The following is a 22176-nucleotide window of genomic DNA, read 5'->3' as shown; positions in this document are numbered from 1 at the left end:
CCTTTAATTCTTGTGGAACGCCTAAAGGGTTAACAAAGTTTGTAAAATCGGTTTTGAATACCTTGAGGGGTGTAGTTTCTACAATGGGGTCATTTATGGGGGTATCCACTATGTAGGCCCCACAAAGTGACTTCAGACCTGAACTGGTCCTTATAAAGTGGGTTTTGGCAATTTTCTTAAAAATTTGAAGAATTGCTTCTAAACTTCTAAGCCTTCTAACGTCCTAAAAAAATAAAATGACATTTCCAAAATGATGCCAACATAAAGTAGACATATGGGGAATGTTAAATAATAAATATTTTATGAGGTATCACTTTCTGTTTTAAAAGCAGAGAAATTGAAATTTAGAAAATTGCAAATTTTTCAAATTTTTGGGTAAATTTGGGATTTTTTCATAAATGTGAAATATTTTGACTCAAATTTATGACTATCATGAAGTACAATGTGTCACGAGAAAACAATCTCTGAATGACTTGGATAAATAAAGGTGTTCCAAAGTTATTACCACATAAAGTGAGATATGTCAGTTTTGCAAAATTTGGCCTGGTCAGGAAGGGGGCAAAGGGCCCAGATGGGAAGTGGTTAAGAATAATGCAAATGGATCCGTTTGCATTATTTGCAATCCGTTTGCATTATTGGTGCGGATCTGTCTGTGCAGATACAAGACTGATCCGCACAAAACGCGAGTTTGAAAGTAGCCTTAAATTGCTTCATTATCGTAACTCATAAACTGTTCATAGAGGTTAGCTACATGTAGACAATTGGCAGATCCAGTGAAGGCCTCATGCACACAGCCGCATTTGTATTTCCGTCTGCAAAATATGGATACCTTCCTTGTGCATTCATTTTATTCTCTTCCATCAATTGAAAGGGCTGTTCTATTCTGCTATACAGACGAGAATAGAATATGCTGTAGAATTTGTGGAATGGCAACACAAATCTGCTAAAAATTGGGTGCAGGGAAATGAATGGATCCATGTGCTGTCTGGGAAAAAATGAAGGTAACACATGGATGAAAATTATGGTCGTGTGCATGAAACCTGAGTTTAAGGAGAATTTGTGAAAATGTGATATCCCTACACATAACATCACCAGAGGATGCTACTGAAACCTGCCCTTCTCGTCTCACCTCAAGAAATGGAGACAGATGTATACATGCTTGACTTCTGCTGCCAATCGCCGGCCTCAGTGTTACATGGTACTCTTCCCCCTGCAGCCAGGTAAACAAAGATGAGGGAACTGGCGGTTTTGGAAATGACTAGGTTCCAACAGGTAATTATTGGCCATTCTGTTATTTCCCATAACTGAACCAAGGACATTTTTTTTTCAAATGAAATGTTGCATCTGATATGCATTTTGTATGTGGCAATGAATTAAATAAATACAGGTGCATCTCAATAAATTAGAATATCATCAAAAAGTGAATTTATTTCAGTAATTCAATTCAAACCCAAAAGTCAAAATCTCAGAAAATTTGAATATTGTGAAAAAGTGGAATATTGTAGACTCATGGTGTCGTGGTCTAATCAGCTAATCAACACAAAACACCGTCAAAGGTTTCCTAAGCCTTTAAATGATCCCTCAGTCTGGTTCAGTAGGCTACAACAATCATGGGGAGTGGTGAGTGGGCTTATGCCTTTTGATCAAAACGTACACTAATGCCTCTTGTACAGCATGTAGTATGGGGGGCTGTACACTTTAATATGGCACTGAGAAGCAAGTTTAATTAGATTTAAGCATAGCATTGTGGATGTGCGATCCAGTTCTGTTTTTCTCCCCTTGATATATGCAATTTGAATCTTTCTTCTTTATTACTGGTATCGGCACTCCTCCCATTCGGCACAGGTGGTTTTAATTTTGCAGAAGTCTGCATATAAGTGGTAATTGACCTGTAGCTCCTGATAGTAATGGACATGTTGTGTTAGACAACTGTTCACATGGTGCAGTACTGCATGGTGGCCTTTATTTTAGTGGCGCTGGGTTGGTAGGACCCAGTGCCATGGGTGGCATTGTCAGATAGCAGGGTTGCTGTTTGACTTCTGCGTCCTGCCGCCTACTAGGGTAGTGCCGCTTTGTCACCGCATTGCGCTGCACCTTTTTGTCAGAGTAGGTCCCACTCAAAGAGGCGACCTTGGCGTGGTGAGTGGGCTTATGCCTTTTGATCAAAATGTACACTAATGGCTCTTGTACAGCATGTAGTATGGGGGGCTGTACACTTTAATATGGCGCTGAGAAGCAAGTTCAATTAGATCAAAGCATAGCATTGCGGATGTGCGATCCAGTTCTGTTTTTCTCCCCTTGATATATACAATCATGGGTAAGACTGCTGACTTGACAGTTGTCCAGAAGATAGTCTTTGAAACCCTCCACAAGGAGGGTAGGCCAGAAAAAGCCATTGGTAAAGAAGATGGCTGGTCACAGAGTGCTGTATCCAAGCATATTAATGGAAAGTTGAGTGGTAGACAAAGGTGCGTAAGCAACAGGGATAACCGCAGCCTTGGAAGGATTGTCAAGGAAAGGCCATTCAGAAATTTGGGGGAGATTCACATGGAGTGGACTGTGGAGTCAGTGCTTCTAGAGCCACCAAACACAAATGTATCCAGGACATAGGCTACAACTGTTACATTCCTTGTGTCAAGCCACTCATGACCCGGAGACAACGTCAGAAGCATCTTACCTAGGAGGAGACAAAGCACTGGAGGGTGGCTCAGTGGTCCAAATTCCTGTTTTCAGATGAGAGTAAATTTTGCATTTAATTGGAAAATCAAGGTCCCAGAGACTGGAGAAGAGTGGGAGAGGCACACAATCCAAGTTGCTTGAGGTTGGGTGTGAAGTTTCCAGTCAGTGATGGTTTGGGGAGCCATGTCATCTGCTGGTGTTATATCAAGTCCAAAGTCAGTGCAGCCGTCTATCAGGAAATTTTAGAGCACTGCATGCTTCCCTCTGATGACAAGCTTTATGGAGATGCTGATTTCATTTTTCAGCAGGACTTGGCACCTGTCCACAACTGCCAAAAGTACCAGTACCTGGTCTAATAACCACGGTATCACTATGGTTGATTGGCCAGCAAACTCACCTGACCTAAATCCCATAGAGAATCTATGGAAAATGAGACACCAGACCCAACAATGCAGACGAGCTGAAGGTCTCGATCATAGAAATCTTATCTTCTATATATAACACCTCAGCAGTGCCACCGGCTGATCTCCTCCACGCCGCATTGATTCAGTAATTCATGCAAAAGGAGCAAGTATTGAGTACATATACTGTACATACTTTTCAGTAGGCCAACATTTCTGTATTAAAATAATTTTTTAATTGGTCTTATATATTATTCTAATTCTCTGAAATACTGACTTTTGGGTTTCGATTAGCTCTAAACCATAATCATCAAAATTGAAATAAATAAATGCTTGCAATAGATCACCCTGTGTGTGAGCAGTCTATAGAATATAAGAGTTTCACTTTTTGAATTAAACTACTGAAATAAATAAAAAAATTGAGGATGCACTTATAGTGAATACCTTAAAGGGGTTGTCCAGTCCTTTACAAGTGACGGCTTGTCCGGAGAATAGGCCGTCACTATGATCTAGGGTTGGACCTGGTATCGAACTATCGATACCCAATGGATACTTTTAGACCCGGATCGATTCGATACCTGGATGTGCAATTTTTCAATACTAGGCTGTGTTACTGCACAGCCTAGTATCAGTTAGAGAGCATGGCACGCGCCATGCTGGCTGCCATGGTAACCGATTGGATTGCCGCGATTTCACTGCTGGGGCTCCGATTGGAAGTTGCCACTGCCACCAATGAAGATACCCCAACCCAGTATTATATTCATTGGTGGTGCAGTGGCCACAGCCCCTCCCCCTCAGTATTACCCTCTCATTGGTGGCTCAGTGGCCACAGCCCCTCCCTTCTTACTCAGTATTATCCTACTATTGGTGGCACAGTAGCCACAGCCCCTCCCCTCCTCCCCACTGTGATGCGGCTGCCGCTGGCCACCAATGAGGCTAGCACTGAGGAAGGGGTCATTCTTATAAATCCCCGAAACGCGTCTGGTATCAATCCCCCCATCAAGTAGAGAGACCCTGAAAGACCGAGGAAACCTGGATAACCACTACCTTAACCAGCGAATTGCCGAAGTGAGTCACTGCTAGTATACGGAAGGTAACCATACCACGTGCAGCAAACAAATCCCACTGGCGCGAAAATTCGAATCTGGACATCAGCTCTTGAGACCGGAGTCGAGATAGACACGCCGAGTCGAGAGCCCACTATCCAGCATTAAGAGATCCTCGGGTAAGCCTCTACATATTTTCAAATAAGCGATCGCTCTTCATATTAAATACAGCGGGACGCCGCTGTGCGTATGAACAGCCTGACTACTGCATAACTGAACTTTTCAGGCTGCATACGCTTGGGACCTTTGATGAATGCCAAACACTGACGATAAAGGATTGTTTGCAGGAGAAGATTATCTATATTACTATATAAACCCTGCATGGAACTATACACCAAACATAACCAGTGATTTATCTACATTAATTTATTGAACATTTGAATTTAACAATTTTACCTTAATATTGGGATCCATATACACTGTGTACAGAATTATTAGGCAAATTAGTATTTTGACCACATCATCCTCTTTATGCATGTTGTCTTACTCCAAGCTGTATAGGCTCGAAAGCCTACTACCAATTAAGCAGATTAGGTGATGTGCATCTCTGTAATGAGAAGGGGTGTGGTCTAATGACATCAACACCCTATATCAGGTGTGCATAATTATTAGGCAACTTCCTTTCCTTTGGCAAAATGGGTCAAAAGAAGGACTTGACAGGCTCAGAAAAGTCAAAAATAGTGAGATATCTTGCAGAGGGATGCAGCACTCTTAAAACTGCAAAGCTTCTGAAGCGTGATCATCGAACAATCAAGCGTTTCATTCAAAATAGTCAACAGGGTCGCAAGAAGCGTGTGGAAAAACCAAGGCGCAAAATAACTGCCCATGAACTGAGAAAAGTCAAGCGTGCAGCTGCCAAGATGCCACTTGCCACCAGTTTGGCCATATTTCAGAGCTGCAACATCACTGGAGTGCCCAAAAGCACAAGGTGTGCAATACTCAGAGACATGGCCAAGGTAAGAAAGGCTGAAAGACGACTACCACTGAAAGACCACCACCAAGAAATATCTCAAGACAGATTTTTCTAATGTTTTATGGACTGATGAAATGAGAGTGAGTCTTGATGGGCCAGATGGATGGGCCCGTGGCTGGATTGGTAAAGGGCAGAGAGCTCCAGTCCGACTCAGACGCCAGCAAGGTGGAGGTGGAGTACTGGTTTGGGCTGGTATCATCAAAGATGAGCTTGTGGGGCCTTTTCGGGTTGAGGATGGAGTCAAGCTCAACTCCCAGTCCTACTGCCAGTTTCTGGAAGACACCTTCTTCAAGCAGTGGTACAGGAAGAAGTCTGCATCCTTCAAGAAAAACATGATTTTCATGCAGGACAATGCTCCATCACACGCGTCCAAGTACTCCACAGCGTGGCTGGCAAGAAAGGGTATAAAAGAAGAAAATCTAATGACATGGCCTCCTTGTTCACCTGATCTGAACCCCATTGAGAACCTGTGGTCCATCATCAAATGTGAGATTTACAAGGAGGGAGAACAGTACACCTCTCTGAACAGTGTCTGGGAGGCTGTGGTTGCTGCTGCACGCAATGTTGATGGTGAACAGATCAAAACACTGACAGAATCCATGGATGGCAGGCTTTTGAGTGTCCTTGCAAAGAAGGGTGGCTATATTGGTCACTGATTTGTTTTTGTTTTGTTTTTGAATGTCAGAAATGTATATTTGTGAATGTTGAGATGTTATATTGGTTTCACTGGTAAAAATAAATAATTGAAATGGGTATATATTTGTTTTTTGTTAAGTTGCCTAATAATTATGCACAGTAATAGTCACCTGCACACACAGATATCCCCCTAAAATAGCTAAAACTAAAAACAAACTAAAAACTACTTCCAAAAATATTCAGCTTTGATATTAATGAGTTTTTTGGGTTCATTGAGAACATGGTTGTTGTTCAATAATAAAATTAATCCTCAAAAATACAACTTGCCTAATAATTCTGCACTCCCTGTAGACACTGAACATATTGTCTGATTTAATATATTTATATACTTCGTTTTATTGTAACCTCAAATTCACCATCCATCTTATTGTCGGTATTATTTTATCTACTACTGTCTATTCAATTTTATATTTGCTGATATCTTATTGTACTGTTATTAATTGTGTTATTAAAGATCCCTATACTTTTTAGAGTGTGCCCCACTTCCATTATTTATTTATATTATTCACTACTTTCAGACTGGGTGTTGTCTGTTAAGTGGGTGCACCTCTGTGTGGTTCCCCACCTCATTTTAGTGCGACATTACGTTATTTGTTTAGTATAAAAGTTATCCACATACAGGTGGTAACCCTTATCTAGCAGTGGGTGCATAAGGTCCCACACAAGTTTTCCGCTAACACCCAGAGTGGGGGGACATTCTGGGGGTTGAATACGGGAATCTCGCCCCTCGTACACACGAAACTTGTAAGTGTACCCTGGGGTACTTACAAAGTTTGTACAGCTTCACGCCATACCTCGCCCGCTTTGAGGGAACATACTGGCGGAAAATGAGTCTCCCCTTGAACGCAATGAGATACTCATCAACCGCGACCTCCCTTCCAGGTACATAGGCCCGCACAAATTTGTCCCCAAAGTGATCGATGACCGGCCTGTACAGGCGGTCATAGGCAGGATCACCTCGGAGGGGACATGCTGCATTATCTGAATAATGCAGGCATTTCCGGATGGCCTCAAACCGGGAGCGTGTCATGGCCGTACTGTAAAGTGGGGTCTGGTAGAGGACGTCCCCACTACAGTAATGCCTGACACTAGGTTTCTTGACTAGGCCCATATGCAGCACGAGGCACCAAAATGTCCTCATCTCGGCTGCACTGACCGGCATCCAGCCACCGCCCTAGCCAAAAAAGAGCCCGGGTGTTGAGCAACGAACTGTTGGGCGTACAGGTTCGTCTGCTCCACCATTAGATTTACCAGTTGGTCACTGAAAAAAATGACTAAAAAAAGTCATATTCAGTGAAGCTCACTGTGGAAATCTGGATTCCTGGTTGGCCTACAAAATCAGGAATCACGGGCTCAAATCCCTCTGGGGTATACCAGACAAGTTCACCGGCAGGGGGCTCTGGTGGATTTAACTGGTGGGCTGGAAAACTAGTACGAACCCCAGAGCTGCTCGTACTAGGGTGGGCCACAGGGTCCCTAACATGCCGGTCCCCTTGCTCCACCTGGCGGCGTCTCCGCCGCCTTGGGGGCTCATCATCATCGCTAGATGATGAGGAGGACGCGGATGACAACAGGAAAGTGGGGTCATCCTCGTCCTCACTGGGACTCTCGGACTCGGAGGCAAGCTGGGCGGACGAGAACATCCGGCGGGCCATAGGGGAGTGTGTGTCTGCGTGTGTATGTGCGTGCGTGTAAATCTTTATTTGGTGTGCGTGTGTGTGGGGGCACGGGTGTTCGCAGACTTATCCCTAAAACTAACAGAAAAAAAAAGACTAACTAAAAAAAGGGCAAAAAATTTGAAAAAAATGTAAAAAAAAAAATCAAAACCGCTGATCAACCGTCCGAAGTTGATCAGCGGTGGGGTGTGCGATGCACTAACAGTGGCCGGACACTAAGAGTGCCGGCCACAGTCAGCGTACGCACAAAAAAAAAAAAAAAATGCCTGCGCCCCAAAAAAATTTGGGGGGGGGGGCAGGGGGGCAAGCGGCAGCACCCCTGGGGGGTCTAGGGTCACACAGCTATGCTGTGGACCCCAGACACCCTACTTAGGGCAATGCAATAAAGCTTTTTTTCACACTAACTTTCCCTTTATTATCCCTGCCTAGCCCAACCTTTCCCTAGACTTTCCCTAATTACCTGCTGATCAGATGGGGGTTGCTGGGGCACAGATCGGGTCCTGGGGGGCAAGGATGGGTGCTGGGGCGATGCTGGCTCAGATCCCACGACATGCACTGCAGCGCTCCTCTCTCCTCCGCTCCGGGACACAAAAGGAAGAGGAGAGGAGCTCTGGCAACATTTGAATCTCCGCCCACCTACCAACATTTGAATCCATCCGCCCACCTACCAATCAGAGGCGATCCTGAGAGGTGATGTCACGTCACCTCTCAGGATCGCAGGATGGTAATTGGTGGGGTAAAATCACACCACCGATCACCATCCTGTTCCGGGTTATCGGGTCCTCAGAGACCCGAATAACCCGGAAACGCAGCAAACCACAGGTCTGAATTGACCTGCGGTTTGCTGCGATCGCCGACATGGGGGGGGGTCACAGGACCCCCCGGCGCATCTAGCCAAGGTGCCTGCTCAATTATTTGAGCAGGCACCGGGTTCCGATCACCGCCCGCCGGGCGGCGGTGATCGGTACTATACATGACGTACCGGTACATCATGTGTCCTTAAGTACCAGGACAACATGCCGTACCGGTACGTCATGTGTCCTGAAGAGGTTAAGTCACCATTGCTGTATGTTTTATTCAAGCGCAACTTGGCAATACAAAGTAAGCATTTTACCTATTATCATTTTTATGGCTTAAAGGCAGAAAAAAAGTTTTAAGATAGTTTTTACCCCATTATTTTTTAGCAACTTTGCCGAAAAACTTTTGACCTATTTTTTATATATAATGTACTAGAACAGACCTGGGCAAACTACGGCCCGCGGGCCGTATACGGCCCGGCGGACCTTTTAATCCGGCCCCCGGGCGGAGCCAGAGGCGTGCCAAGCAACGATACCCCTCCTCCGCGAATGAAGAGGACTTCCGACTCGGCGTGCTGCGTGTGGCATGGCGCGGTGGCAGGGAGGCAGCGTCAGCGGCAGTACTGTCTAGGTAAGACACAGCAGGGGGGGGGGGGTGCCTCGTGCGAGCCGTACCCGGGACCCGGCCGGCCGCAATTATTCCCTTCTCTGTAACAGCGCAGCGCCCGCGGCTCTCATAGTATCGGCTGTGACTGTCTGACACTGACAGTCACAGAGCCGACAAGCATGAAGCTGCGGCCGCCTCCCCCTGTGCTGTGTGTAGTCAGTGTGACTAACACATGGCTGATCATCTCTGAGCATTACGTTTCTAAAGGCAAGGGGGGGGGGGGGGGGTGTGTACTATTGTAAGGGGGGGGGGGGGTGTTCTGTATATGATGGGGGGGCCGGGGGGGTGTTCTGTACACAAGGGGACAATGGCTGGATTCACAGGGGACAATGGCTGGATTCACAGGGGACAATGGCTGGATTCACAGGGGGACAATGGCTGGATTCACAGGGGACAATGGCTGGATTCACATGGGGACAATGGCTGGATTCACAGTGGGACAATGGCTGGATTCACAGGGGGACAATGGCTGGATTCACAGGGGGACAATGGCTGGATTCACAGGGGACAATGGCTGGATTCACAGGGGACAATGGCTGGATTCACAGGGGGACAATGGCTGGATTCACAGGGGGACAATGGCTGGATTCACAGGGGGACAATGGCTGGATTCACAGGGGACAATGGCTGGATTCACAGGGGGACAATGGCTGGATTCACAGGGGGACAATGGCTGGATTCACAGGGGACAATGGCTGGATTCACAGGGGACAATGGCTGGATTCACAGGGGGACAATGGCTGGATTCACAGGGGGACAATGGCTGGATTCACAGGGGGACAATGGCTGGATTCACAGGGGACAATGGCTGGATTCACAGGGGACAATGGCTGGATTCACAGGGGACAATGGCTGGATTCACAGGGGACAATGGCTGGATTCACAGGGGACAATGGCTGGATTCACATTGGACAATGGCTGGATTCACATTGGACAATGGCTGGATTCACATTGGACAATGGCTGGATTCACAGGGGACAATGGCTGGATTCACATGGGGACAATGGCTGGATTCACAGGGGACAATGGCTGGATTCACAGGGGACAATGGCTGGATTCACAGGGGACAATGGCTGGATTCACAGGGGGACAATGGCTTTCACTAATATGAGTCACAAATAGTGAAAAATGTTCATTGTTTTGGGAAATTTTGTTTAATAAATTTAAATTTTTTTCTTGTAAGGCAACCTCACTTTTTCATTGTTTAACTATAACAAGTACTCGTACCAGTTGTCCAACAATGATATTTACTGCTTTTTATAAAGAAATACAATTGATTTTATGCAGTATTGAGTTTAGCCTTTTGGCCCGGCCCTCCAAAATATTTTCAGTTTCTCATGTGGCCCCATCGAAAAAATAATTGCCCACCCCTGTACTAGAATATAGCAATATATGTTACTGTGCAAATGTTTTAGACAAGTGTGAAAAAATGCTGCAAAGTAAGAATGCTTTAAAAAAATACAAGTAAAAAATCGAAATCAAATCAATATCTGGTGTGACCACCCCACCCTTTAAAACAGCATGAATTCTTCTAGGTACACTCGCACACAGTTTTTGAAGGAAAGTAGGAAGGTTGTTCCAGACAGCTTGGAGAACTAACCACAGATCTTTTGTGGATGTAGGCTTGCCCAAATCCTTCTGCCTCTTTATGTAATCCCAGACAGACTTGCTGAGAAATACAGGCGATGCTGTTGAGATTGCATTAATTATTGATTATTTTTATTTTTCATCTGATCTGTGCATTTAGTGTCCATATAATTTTTGCACGTATTATGTTGCCATAATATTTTTTGCCATCACAATCATGCTTTTTTATTATATTGATTGTATCTTTAATGGTCTTGTTTATTAATCATGTGTTGTACATTTGTCGATACCCATCCAGCAGTCCGAACGAAGGATACGCCATCCGTATTCTTGACGCCCGGTTGTGCAGCTGGTCACATGACTAGTTATCATGTGTTTGTGGACATGGGAGCCGCAGGTGGGTGATGGGTGCAGAGGCGCTTAGCGTGACTCTGGAGAGTATGGAGGTAATTAGGCAATTATTTTTACCCTCATACTATCTGTGGCCACTGTTTTTAAATATCATGACTCATAGGAATGATGCTACCCCAGAAGAAGGTGTAGCTGAAACGCGCATTGGCGTAGCGGCATCCCTGAAGTGTGCATGTATTATAGGTATGTGACTGTTCCTTGCACGTGTCAGTCATCCGTCTTGTTTATGTTATGCAGTACAGGACTCCAGCATAACGTAAACCGGACAGATCCGTTATGCAGGCCATAGACTTCTATTATGACGGAATGAATAACGTAATGCCTCTAAAGGCATTCCGTTATGCATTCCGTCATGGAATTGCGTTATAGTCCGTGGTAACAGAATCCATAGCGCAATTCAGTAAATACCACAACACGAACCTGCACACGAAAATATGAAATTCACTCATTCCTAATTATGTCATATAACAGATTGCTGCTACATTTTCTTATTTGTACCTATGTTGTGTACTACTGTACATACAGTTGCAAGAAAAAGTATGTGAACCCTTTGGAATGATATTGATTTCTGCACAAATTGGTCATAAAATGTGATCTAATCTTCATCTAAGTCACAACAATAGACAATCACAGTCTGCTTAAGCTAATAACACACAAATAATTAAATGATGCCATGTTTTCATTGAACACACCATGTAAACATTTACAGTGCAGACAAGAGCTAATTGGAGTGAGGTGTCAGACAACTGGAGTCCAATCAATGAGATGAGATTGGAGGTGTTGGTTACAGCTGCCATGCTGTCATGGCGGAGAGTGGGGGAAACCCCCCAACGTACCATATCAGTCGCTGCTACGCCGGATAGCAGGGAACAGGGAGCAGGTCACCTCCTAACGTGACCCTGAATATCTCCCTAAACTCCTAATGCATGAGCCGCCTCAGAAGATAAGGGGGCTCATGCTCACCAACCTAGAACCCTAGGTATCCCTGCTATGCCCTAAGCCTGAAGACAGGGCACAGACCACCCATTCATCCTACACAACGGATGCATGGTGTCTTCAGAAGCCCAGCAGCTGGCCACCAACTAGACAGTGTTCACAGCCGAACATCAGGTAAGTAACAAAAGGCCACAGACAACCTAGGTTACCAGAACTTACATGCCGCCGACGAGATGGACCGGAAATGCACTGTCTAGATGTTTTTTTTAAACCCCTCCGGGAAAGCAACCCCCTTTCGGAGGAAACACACCACAACACAATAACCTCCAAACGAGGCCCACACCATAACAACATACACCAGGTGGGAGAGGGAAAACAGAAACACGCCGGAGGGGACACACAGACAGAGCAAGGGAAACAATATAACAAATAAGGGTGGCTCACACAGACTAAAACATACAGCCAGGGAGCAGAGCTCCTACACAGACTGACAAGCAAAATCAAACTGACCTCAGGTTCCACCACCCCAACATATAAGGAGGCCTGAGGTCACACCCACCACACCTAGCAAACACACCTTAACCCTGTGCACACCAGGATGGGAAGGGACACACAACTTAAAGGGGAAGTGTCAAAACAAGCAAAAACAACATGTTGCCACCAGCAACAAGCATGCACAGCAAAAGTGTCAAGGTCCACAATACCAGACCATGACACAGCCGTGACACCTGCCCTATAAAAAACACCAATTCTGGGGTTGTTTTTCACAAGAAGCATTGCCTGATGTGAATGATGCCTCGCACAAAAGAGCTCTCAGAAGACCTACGATTAAGCTGGAAAGGGTTATAAAAGTATCTCCAAAAGCCTTGCTGTTTATCAGTCCACAGTAAGACAAATTGGCACCTAATACTGACAAATGGGGGGGAGAGAGAGGCACCTGATACTGTGGATGGCACTGTTTAGGGGAGGGGGATCTGTGGATGGCACTGTTTAGGGGAGAGGGGATCTGTTGCTGGCACTGATTAGGGAGGGGGATCTGTGGATGGCACTATTTAGGGGAGGGGGATCTGTGGATGGCACTATTTAGGGGAGGGGGATCTGTGGATGGCACTATTTAGGGGAGGGGGATCTGGATGGCACTGTTTAGGGGAGGGGATCTGTGGATGGCACTGTTTAGGGGAGAGGGGATCTGTTGATGGCACTGATTAGGGGAGGGGGATCTGTGGATGGCACTATTTAGGAGAGGGGGATCTGTGGATGGCACTATTTAGGGGAGGGGGATCTGTGGACGGCACTGTTTAGGGGAGGGGGATCTGTTGATGGCACTGATTAGGGGAGGGGGATCTGTGGATGGCACTATTTAGGGGAGGGGGATCTGTGGATGGCACTATTTAGGGGAGGGGGATCTGTGGACGGCACTGTTTAGGGGAGGGGGATCTGTGGATGGCACTGTTTAGGGGAGGGGATCTGTGGATGGCACTGTTTAGGGGAGGGGGATCTGTGGATGGCACTGTTTAGGGGAGAGGGGATCTGTTGATGGCACTGATTAGGGGAGGGGGATCTGTGGATGGCACTATTTAGGGGAGGGGGATCTGTTGATGGCACTATTTAGAGGAGGGGGATCTGTGGATGGCACTATTTAGGGGAGGGGGATGTGTGGACGGCACTGTTTAGGGGAGAGGGATCTGTGGATGGCACTATTTAGGGGAGGGGGATCTGTGGATGGCACTGTTTAGGGGAGAGGGGATCTGTTGCTGGCACTGATTAGGGAGGGGGATCTGTGGATGGCACTATTTAGGGGAGGGGGATCTGTGGATGGCACTATTTAGGGGAGGGGGATCTGTGGATGGCACTATTTAGGGGAGGGGGATCTGTGGATGGCACTATTTAGGGGAGGGGGATCTGTGGATGGCACTGTTTAGGGGAGGGGATCTGTGGATGGCACTGTTTAGGGGAGAGGGGATCTGTTGATGGCACTGATTAGGGGAGGGGGATCTGTGGATGGCACTATTTAGGAGAGGGGGATCTGTGGATGGCACTATTTAGGGGAGGGGGATCTGTGGACGGCACTGTTTAGGGGAGGGGGATCTGTTGATGGCACTGTTTAGGGGAGGGGGATCTGTTGATGGCACTGATTAGGGGAGGGGGATCTGTGGATGGCACTATTTAGGGGAGGGGGATCTGTGGATGGCACTGTTTAGGGGAGGGGGATCTGTGGACGGCACTGTTTAGGGGAGGGGGATCTGTGGATGGCACTGTTTAGGGGAGGGGATCTGTGGATGGCACTGTTTAGGGGAGGGGGATCTGTGGATGGCACTGTTTAGGGGAGAGGGGATCTGTTGATGGCACTGATTAGGGGAGGGGGATCTGTGGATGGCACTATTTAGGGGAGGGGGATCTGTTGATGGCACTATTTAGGGGAGGGGGATCTGTGGATGGCACTATTTAGGGGAGGGGGATGTGTGGACGGCACTGTTTAGGGGAGAGGGATCTGTGGATGGCACTATTTAGGGGAGGGGGATCTGTGGATGGCACAGGGGGGGGGGGCCATAATTTTTTTTTGCTATGGGGCCCATGCATTTCTAGCTACGCCCCTGCAGAAATCCATGTCCTTGCTGCCCCATTCAAATGAATTAAACTGATTTTCAGTTGCGGAAAATTTTGCAACAAAATCCGCGGCATATGAAGGCCCTCTTAATCAACTGGGTAAAGGGTAACCTACATTGCAGAGGAACAGCACTTTGATGGATTAACATGTCACAGGTGCTGTTTTAAATGTGTCTGCAAGGGCTACCCACCATTATGCTTAGGTTAATATTATGCCAAAACAAGCTGACAGACTCCCTTTAAAGGAGTATTCCGGTTACATTGTTATTCCCTTTTCACTGGGACCACAGAATGGGGGAACGTACCCCCTACTGCCCTCTTACTTAAATGCAGTGGCTGGTCGTGCATGCACGTAGCAGGCTCCATTCACTTCTATGGCAGTTCCGGAGATAGCCGACTACAGCACTCAGCTATCTCCGGAATTCCCATGGAAATTAATGGAGCAGTCGCACACATGCCTGACCAGCCACTCTGTTCATTGCAGGGGGGTGCGTAGCCCCCTTTCTCGTGAACCTGTGGATAGGGGATAACTTAGGCTTCTTTCATACGAGCGAATTTTCCGCGCAGGTGCAATGCGTGACATGAACGCATAGCAGCCGCATTGAATCCTGACCCATTCATTTTTTTTCACGCATCAGTTCTGCGTTGTGTGTAAAACGCAGCATGTTCTATATTCTGCGTATTTCATGCAGCCCTGGCCCCATAGAAGTGAATGGGGCTTCAGTGAAAAACGCATTGCATCCGGAAGCAAGTGCGGGTGCGATGCGTTTTTCACTGATGGTTGCTAAGAGATGTTGTTTGTAAACCTTCGGTTTTTTTATCATGCGCATGAAAAACGCATCAAAACGCATTGCAGCCGCGCGGAAAAAACTGCACAACTGAACGCAATCGCAGACAAAACTGACTGAACCTGCTTGCAAAATGGTGCAAGTTTTACTGAACGCACCCTGAACGCATCCGGAGCCAATAAGAGGCCTTATTGTAACCAGAATACCCCTTTAATGTAACCGGAATACCCCTGTAAGGTTTTGCAGGGCACTTGGATGTGTGGTTTGCAGGTGTTCATACAGTTCTTTCTTACTCAGTGTCACTTCCACAAACTGAAGCTATTATCAGGCATCCAGCCATTATTGCTGACGCACCATCTCTAGCATTGCCACACGAGGGCTTGGAATCATTCGTATGATGTCCAAAAATAAAAGATTAGTAATTGACGAGATGTAAGATGTGACGTTGCGTGGGATTTTTAACACTTCATTGTGAAACTGCACTAATTATAGTCTCTAGTGCCAAAAAGCCGTCGAAGACATGAGACACTTATTCATGCCTTTTTTTTAAATCATTCTGTTAGTAAGACGGGACATTTGAGAGTATAATCATTTGTGGGACATTTGTTGCAGATATTTCTGGGACTGAAAAAATCTGTTCCATACATGTGGGTAGGGATGTTCCTGCATGGATTTCTGCAACCCTATTCTGATAAATGGGACAGCTGCAGACATACTGTATCTGCGATAAATCTGCTACGTGGGAGCACAGGATAGTGCATTTTCATTTAACAGTTTTTTTTTTCCTTCAGTTATACAATTATACTTATAAAATCAATTATGAAACACTGCAATTCTCATATTTAGATGCTAGTGTGTAGGGGGCCCTCTGCAGGTTGTGTCTAGTACTTCAGACTACTTCACCCTAATCACTTTTCAGGTCAGACGCTTATAATAAGCAGGCGACAGGTATCAATAATGTTAAAGGGATTCTTAGGGAATGGTCTAAAGATGGCTGCCAGCAATCTGTCCTAGAATGGGAGCAGGACTGGTTGCCTCCACTTGCAGAACTACCTATAGAGGTGATGGGGCGGTGCCCCACTACACACTGCACTGCTGATCTGATCCCGCCCCCTGATATGCCATCAAGGCTGAGCAGCCTGAAAGGAACACTCACCAATATGTAGTATATGCAAGTGCCAGAGTGCAGTGTATAGTGAGGCCCTGTCAGCTCACCTTCCTAGACAGCTCTGCAAGTGAAGTCAGCCAGTCTTGCTTACATTCTAGGAAAGGTTGCTGGTGACCATTTTAAATAATTCCTGTAGAACCCCTTTAACAATCCCCTTTAACTTTACTCTGAGAAGGCTCACATACATAATGGGTAATAGCCCAACACTTTTACTGGTGATAATGTTTTTTGTTTTTTTTAACCCCATCCTAAAATGGAACACAGATGACATGTAACACATTCACTTCAATGTGAACAGAGCTGCAACAGTGAGCTCCATCCACTACACAATTAGTTACAGCCTTAATTTTCACCACTAGAGCTCACAAGGAGCGCCACTACCTTCTCAAAACAGCTGATTGTCGGGGCTGCCAGGTGTCAGACCCCCACCGATCAGAAATTGATAGGTCATCAGTGAAAAAAACAAAAACTTGGAAAACTTTTTTAAAGAGTTTGTCCAGATTTTTGGTCTTTTTTAAACTTTCAACCTCAACCTGTTGAAAAAAAAAATCATACTCACGTACTCCCCATTGCTCCCTGGCTCCCTTCAGTGATTTCATTCCCTTACGTCCTACCAGCAGCACAGATGGGGGTTAACCACCCCCCATGGACTGGTAGGACCGGCGGAATTTTAATGAGCCCAAGTAATAATTAAACACTTAAACCTCCCCTATAAATGAGGAAATCACCTCCAGCCCATTGTGTTTTTTTCTGTCCTCCGGACAGGTGGACTGGGCGGTGATTCCCCCTCTCTTAGGGGGGAATCTTTTTTTCATGTTATCTGCGGGCTTTGCCTCCGCTTTTACTACTATGGCTTGTCCGGCAGCTTACCTGCTGCCGGCGCTGCGCAGCGGTGCTTCGCTGCGGTGCGTTTTTTGGCGTCCTCGGTCCTTTTCCTTGCGGCTACTGGGCGCCGCCATCTTCCAAATCTGACGTCACTTCCGAAATTTTTTCCTTGCGACGCGATTTCGCGTCATTATTGCGATTTTTTTATATATAATCTGCGATTTTCCCTCCAGTTGGAGGTTTTATTGTATTCCTTCCTGGGGGGAAACCTTTTTATTTACTGTTATGTGTTTTCCCCTCTGGGGGCGTGGACTCGGCTCTGAGCCCACTCCCTCCCCTATTTAAGGAAACATTGTGAACCAGGTTGTTCTCTGGCTGCACATGCTTTTTAAGCTAGCTCCCAGAGTCCCATAAGCTGGTGTTCCTCCACTTGTTGGTGCCTTATTTCTGGTCCTCATTTTCAGCTATCCGCCAGTCTGCCTTTTCTTTTACCTTTCTCCTAAAACATTTATTGGTTGTTTACAAATGTTTTACTTATCCTTTTTTTCTTTTTCCCGCAGTGAGGTAGGTCAACGGTTATTCTAACCAGGGGAGTCCAAACTTTTTTCGAGGAGGGCCAGATTTGATGAAGTGAACATGTGCGAGGGCCGACCATTTTGCCCAACATTCTTTGAACCATTAAAATTACATGCAAATTAACTATTTTATGCAAATTTTATTGCAAACGGCATACCTTTCATTTTGTGACTTGGATGACAAATCTAAACAGGTGTTAAATCACTCTGCCTTCAATATAAGAAACAGGAGGCAGAAATATGTCGGAAACAGTACATTACAAGGTTGTCTGTTAACTTTTAAATTCCAAAAATGTGAACAGGAACATAACACCAAGTATACACATATGTTCAAATATATTTATAACTGATTGACCAACTGACATTAAAGGGGACCTGTCATCAACTTTATTCCGCCCATACTATACTAAAGGCAGAATAAAGTACAGACAGGTGAGTTGATTTCAGTGGTCTGTCATTTATAAGTTCAAAGTAAGTGGTTGCCGAGAACCAACATTACAATCAATGCAGACTGGGCCTGGATAAGAGTCACGGCCACTTGAGAAGAGTCCTGGTTATTCATAAATTCCTGCTCTCCCTCCCACCTGCTGATGAGTGACAGTCTTCTACCTAGTTTTCTCCCTTTCTCTCTAGGAGAGAACTGCCAATCATCAGCAGATGGGTGAGAGAGCAGGACAATATGTATAACCAGGACTCTTCTCAGGTAGATTTGACTCTTTTCCAGGCTCAATCTGCAATGATTATGATGGTGGTTCTCAGCAACCATTTACATTTAGCTCATGAGGGGCACACCGCTGAAATCAGCATTTCTGTCACTAATTTATGCTGCCCTCAGTGAGATTAGCATAAAGTTGATGACAGGTTCCCTTTAACTGAGATTTTACAACGTATTCATCTCAATTGAAAAAGAATCTTGCCTGCACTAATGTGAAGGGTCAAACTGAGATCTGGACTGCAGCAGATAGGCTAGATCTGGTTCAAAGGCTGTGGTTTTGATGCGCAAAATATCACGCAAGTGAGAGTCACTTAGTCTTGTCCGCATGCGATTCTTGTTAAGGTTCATAACAGAGAATGTCTTCTCACACAAATATGTTGAGCTCAGCATTTTCTTTGCCAATGTTCGAATCTCTTTAAAACGACTCTTATCCAATTGGCTGTAAAATTTCACAAAAGAGAGCTGTTGGTGCCGACTGCGTAACTCACTGTCACAATGCAGGTCAATGAGCTCGAGCTGCAGCTGATCTGGAGCATCGTCAGGGTCAACAGAGAATGGAGAGGAGAAAAGGGTGATCTGGAGCATTGTCGGGGTCAACAGAGAATGGAGAGGAGAAAAGGGTGATCTCCTTTTCAATAGCTGCAAAATCTTGAAAGCGCCGTCTAAACTCCCCAGCAAGAGATACGATGTCTGCTGCATACCTGCTAGTTTGCACACTGATATCATCCTGTGGAAAACTGTTCATTATTTCCTGCAACGCTGAAAAATGAATGGTATTGGGCGGTGTTTGTGACAAATGCTTTTGGAAAAGTTGCAGCTTTGTTCCAAAGGCTTTGAGGTGTGAATAAAACTGGTTTACCGCTGCATTTTTGCCCTGAAGACTCGTGTTCAGTACATTCAGATGCTTTGTTATGTCGACTAGAAACCCTAAATCAGCCAGCCAAATAGGATCAGATAGTTCTCGCATCGGTTGTCCCTTTGTTTCCAAGAATTCTCCAATTTCTTTTCTGAGAGAGTAGAAACGCTGCAGTGCAGACCCTCGACTGAGCCATCTTACATCGTTATGATATAAAACATCTTCGTATTCAGCCTGGATATCCAGTAGAAACTGTTTAAACTGGCGGTGGCACAGGGCTCTGGAGCGAATAAAATTAATGGTCACAGAGCTGGAGCGCCAAAATCTCGTGATGCGCGAGCTAGCGCATGCGTAGTTCGCTCCCTGTGCTGATGCCAGCACAGGGAATGAACATGATGCCGACACTGCGCATGCGCTAGCTCGCGCATCGCGAGAATTCGGCGCTCCAGCTCTGTGACGTCAGCCAGCAAGGAGGAGATTCGGAGGACGCGGGGCGGTGCTGGGCTCCTTTCCGCTGGACTCATCTCGGGACACAGGACACATATCAGGTTCATTTGCATATGGATCAAAACGTTTTTTTAACACATTAAAATCACAGAGAGCTATGGGGACTGGGTATTGCAGATATGCTAGCGGCCATCTAGCAGCCCATGTCCTCAGCTCTATGCACAAAATCCTGGTGACAGGTTCCCTTTAATATCTGATGAAATTTCTTCTACTCTCCGTGCTACAGTGTTACGAGCCAGGCAAATGTTGGAAAACTCTGACTTCTTCTCGGGACAGATATTCTGCACCATTTTCATAACGCATTCTTTGATAAAGTCACCCTCAGCAAAAGATTTGCAATTTTTAGCAATTAACGTTGCTACCTCATAGCTAGCCCTTGTGGCATTTTCATTTGACTCACGGGCTCTTGTAAAAAATCGCTGTTGTGACATTAAAACAGCTTCAAGTTGCTTCACCTTGTCACTGCGGTCGCGCCCTGTTAGCTTGACGTATGTGCTGTGTCTCGACTGGTAGTGTCTCTTGACATTAAATTCCTTATTAACAGCCACAGTCTCTTGGCATATTAGACAAACACAGTGATTCCGTATTTCAGTGAAAAAATATTCCACTTTCCACCTGTCCTGGAAGCTGCGTCCCTCACTGTCAACTTTTTGTTTCTTATTTGTAGTTGCCATTATAAAAATTGGCCAGATGGGGAGAAGTTATTTGTAGAGAGTGCTAGGAGCACAATCAGATAATCAGATTCTAGCCCAGTGACGTACAGTGAGGGGTTAATGAAGGGTATGACAGCTTGCTACCACTGATTCGGATTATGCCCCTTTTCTGCTTTAGTTCACAGCCCAGCCTGCAAGTGTGTGTTTTTTCCCTCAATAGACTCAAATAGGCTCAATAGCCCTTATGGTCGCCCTGGCCTTGTGGCTGTAAGTGTGGAGGCGCAGGGAGAAGGAAAGGCGGCGTTAATTGGTGAAGACTTTGATTATGATGTTTGGACCTGGAACTCAGCGCTAGAACGCAGCCAGAAACGTTTTAATACATTTTTTCTTCTACATTTGTGACCTTCACACTGAATAAATGTCCTCTGGGGGTAATGTGATCCGTGGAGGTAGGAGACCTCAACAAACTGCTACTTAACCGATCACAATTATGTTTTATGTGCAGTAAGATAATTTGGGCCGATATTCTGGCCTTACAAGAGAAGAAAAGCCGAGATCTCGCGATGTCCGCGATCTTGTGACGTCAGAGATCTCGTGACATCTGAGATTTGGGCTTTCCTTCTCCCTGAGCCCAAATCCCGCGAGATCTCGGACGTTGTGAGATCTCGGCTTTCCTTCTCTGTGAAGGCAAAGACCAAATCCTGCGTGATCTCGGACGTCGCCGCGAGATTTGGCCTTTGCTGATGCAGCCTCTTCCTGCGAAGCTGTGGGCTCCCGGTGAGTAGCTGGCGGTGACTGGTGAGAGGGGCCGGGGGCCGGAATACCCATGATTTAATCAAACCTCTGGGGGGCCGTTTTACTCTGGACCGCGGGCCGGACTTTGGACATGCCTGTTATAAGCTGAATTTACCTGCACTCGTCAGATCGCAGAAGATAAGCAGCTTGGGGCTTGGTAGGAACCAGCTTGGGAGACTGGTTGGGAATCCCTTGTTCCGTTTACTTTAAGAAAAAAAAAAAAAAAAAAGTCTCCATGGGATTCGAATGGCAGAAAGGCGGTTTCCAAGCAGAAACATTTTTCGTGTTATGATTGTAGCGCGCTTTTGGAGGATATCTGTCCCTACTCCAGGTGTGACGGCTGCCGTCCGAGGGTTCAACCTTCCACCGAATCTACGATGCAGGATATGTATCAGTGGGTAAAGACCTATGTTGATGGATCCATCAAAGGGGTTATAAGCCTGCTGGATGAGAGGCTTCCTACTCAGACTCCTATGGAGTCTTCGGCTCCAGTAGAGAGACCGTCCGTAGTCTCCTTGAGTTCCTCCTCCTCGGATGAGGAGGAGCTTACTTCATGCTTTTTTCCTCCTGATAGGACGCAAAAGTTACTTAAGTACATCAGGTCGGGGGACCATGATGTTGACCTGGGGGAGCCCTCTGATCTCGCTAGTCGGGCACTTCGTGTCTTTAAAGCGGATGAGACCCTCCTCTCTGTCATGCGCACAGAGTGGAAGAAACCTGAAAGGGGTCCGATTCTAACTAAAGATTCAGAACCATGT

Source organism: Bufo bufo, chromosome 4, assembly GCF_905171765.1.
Source record: "Bufo bufo chromosome 4, aBufBuf1.1, whole genome shotgun sequence".
Taxonomy (NCBI): domain Eukaryota; kingdom Metazoa; phylum Chordata; class Amphibia; order Anura; family Bufonidae; genus Bufo; species Bufo bufo.
Note: the sequence above shows the minus strand (reverse complement) of the source record.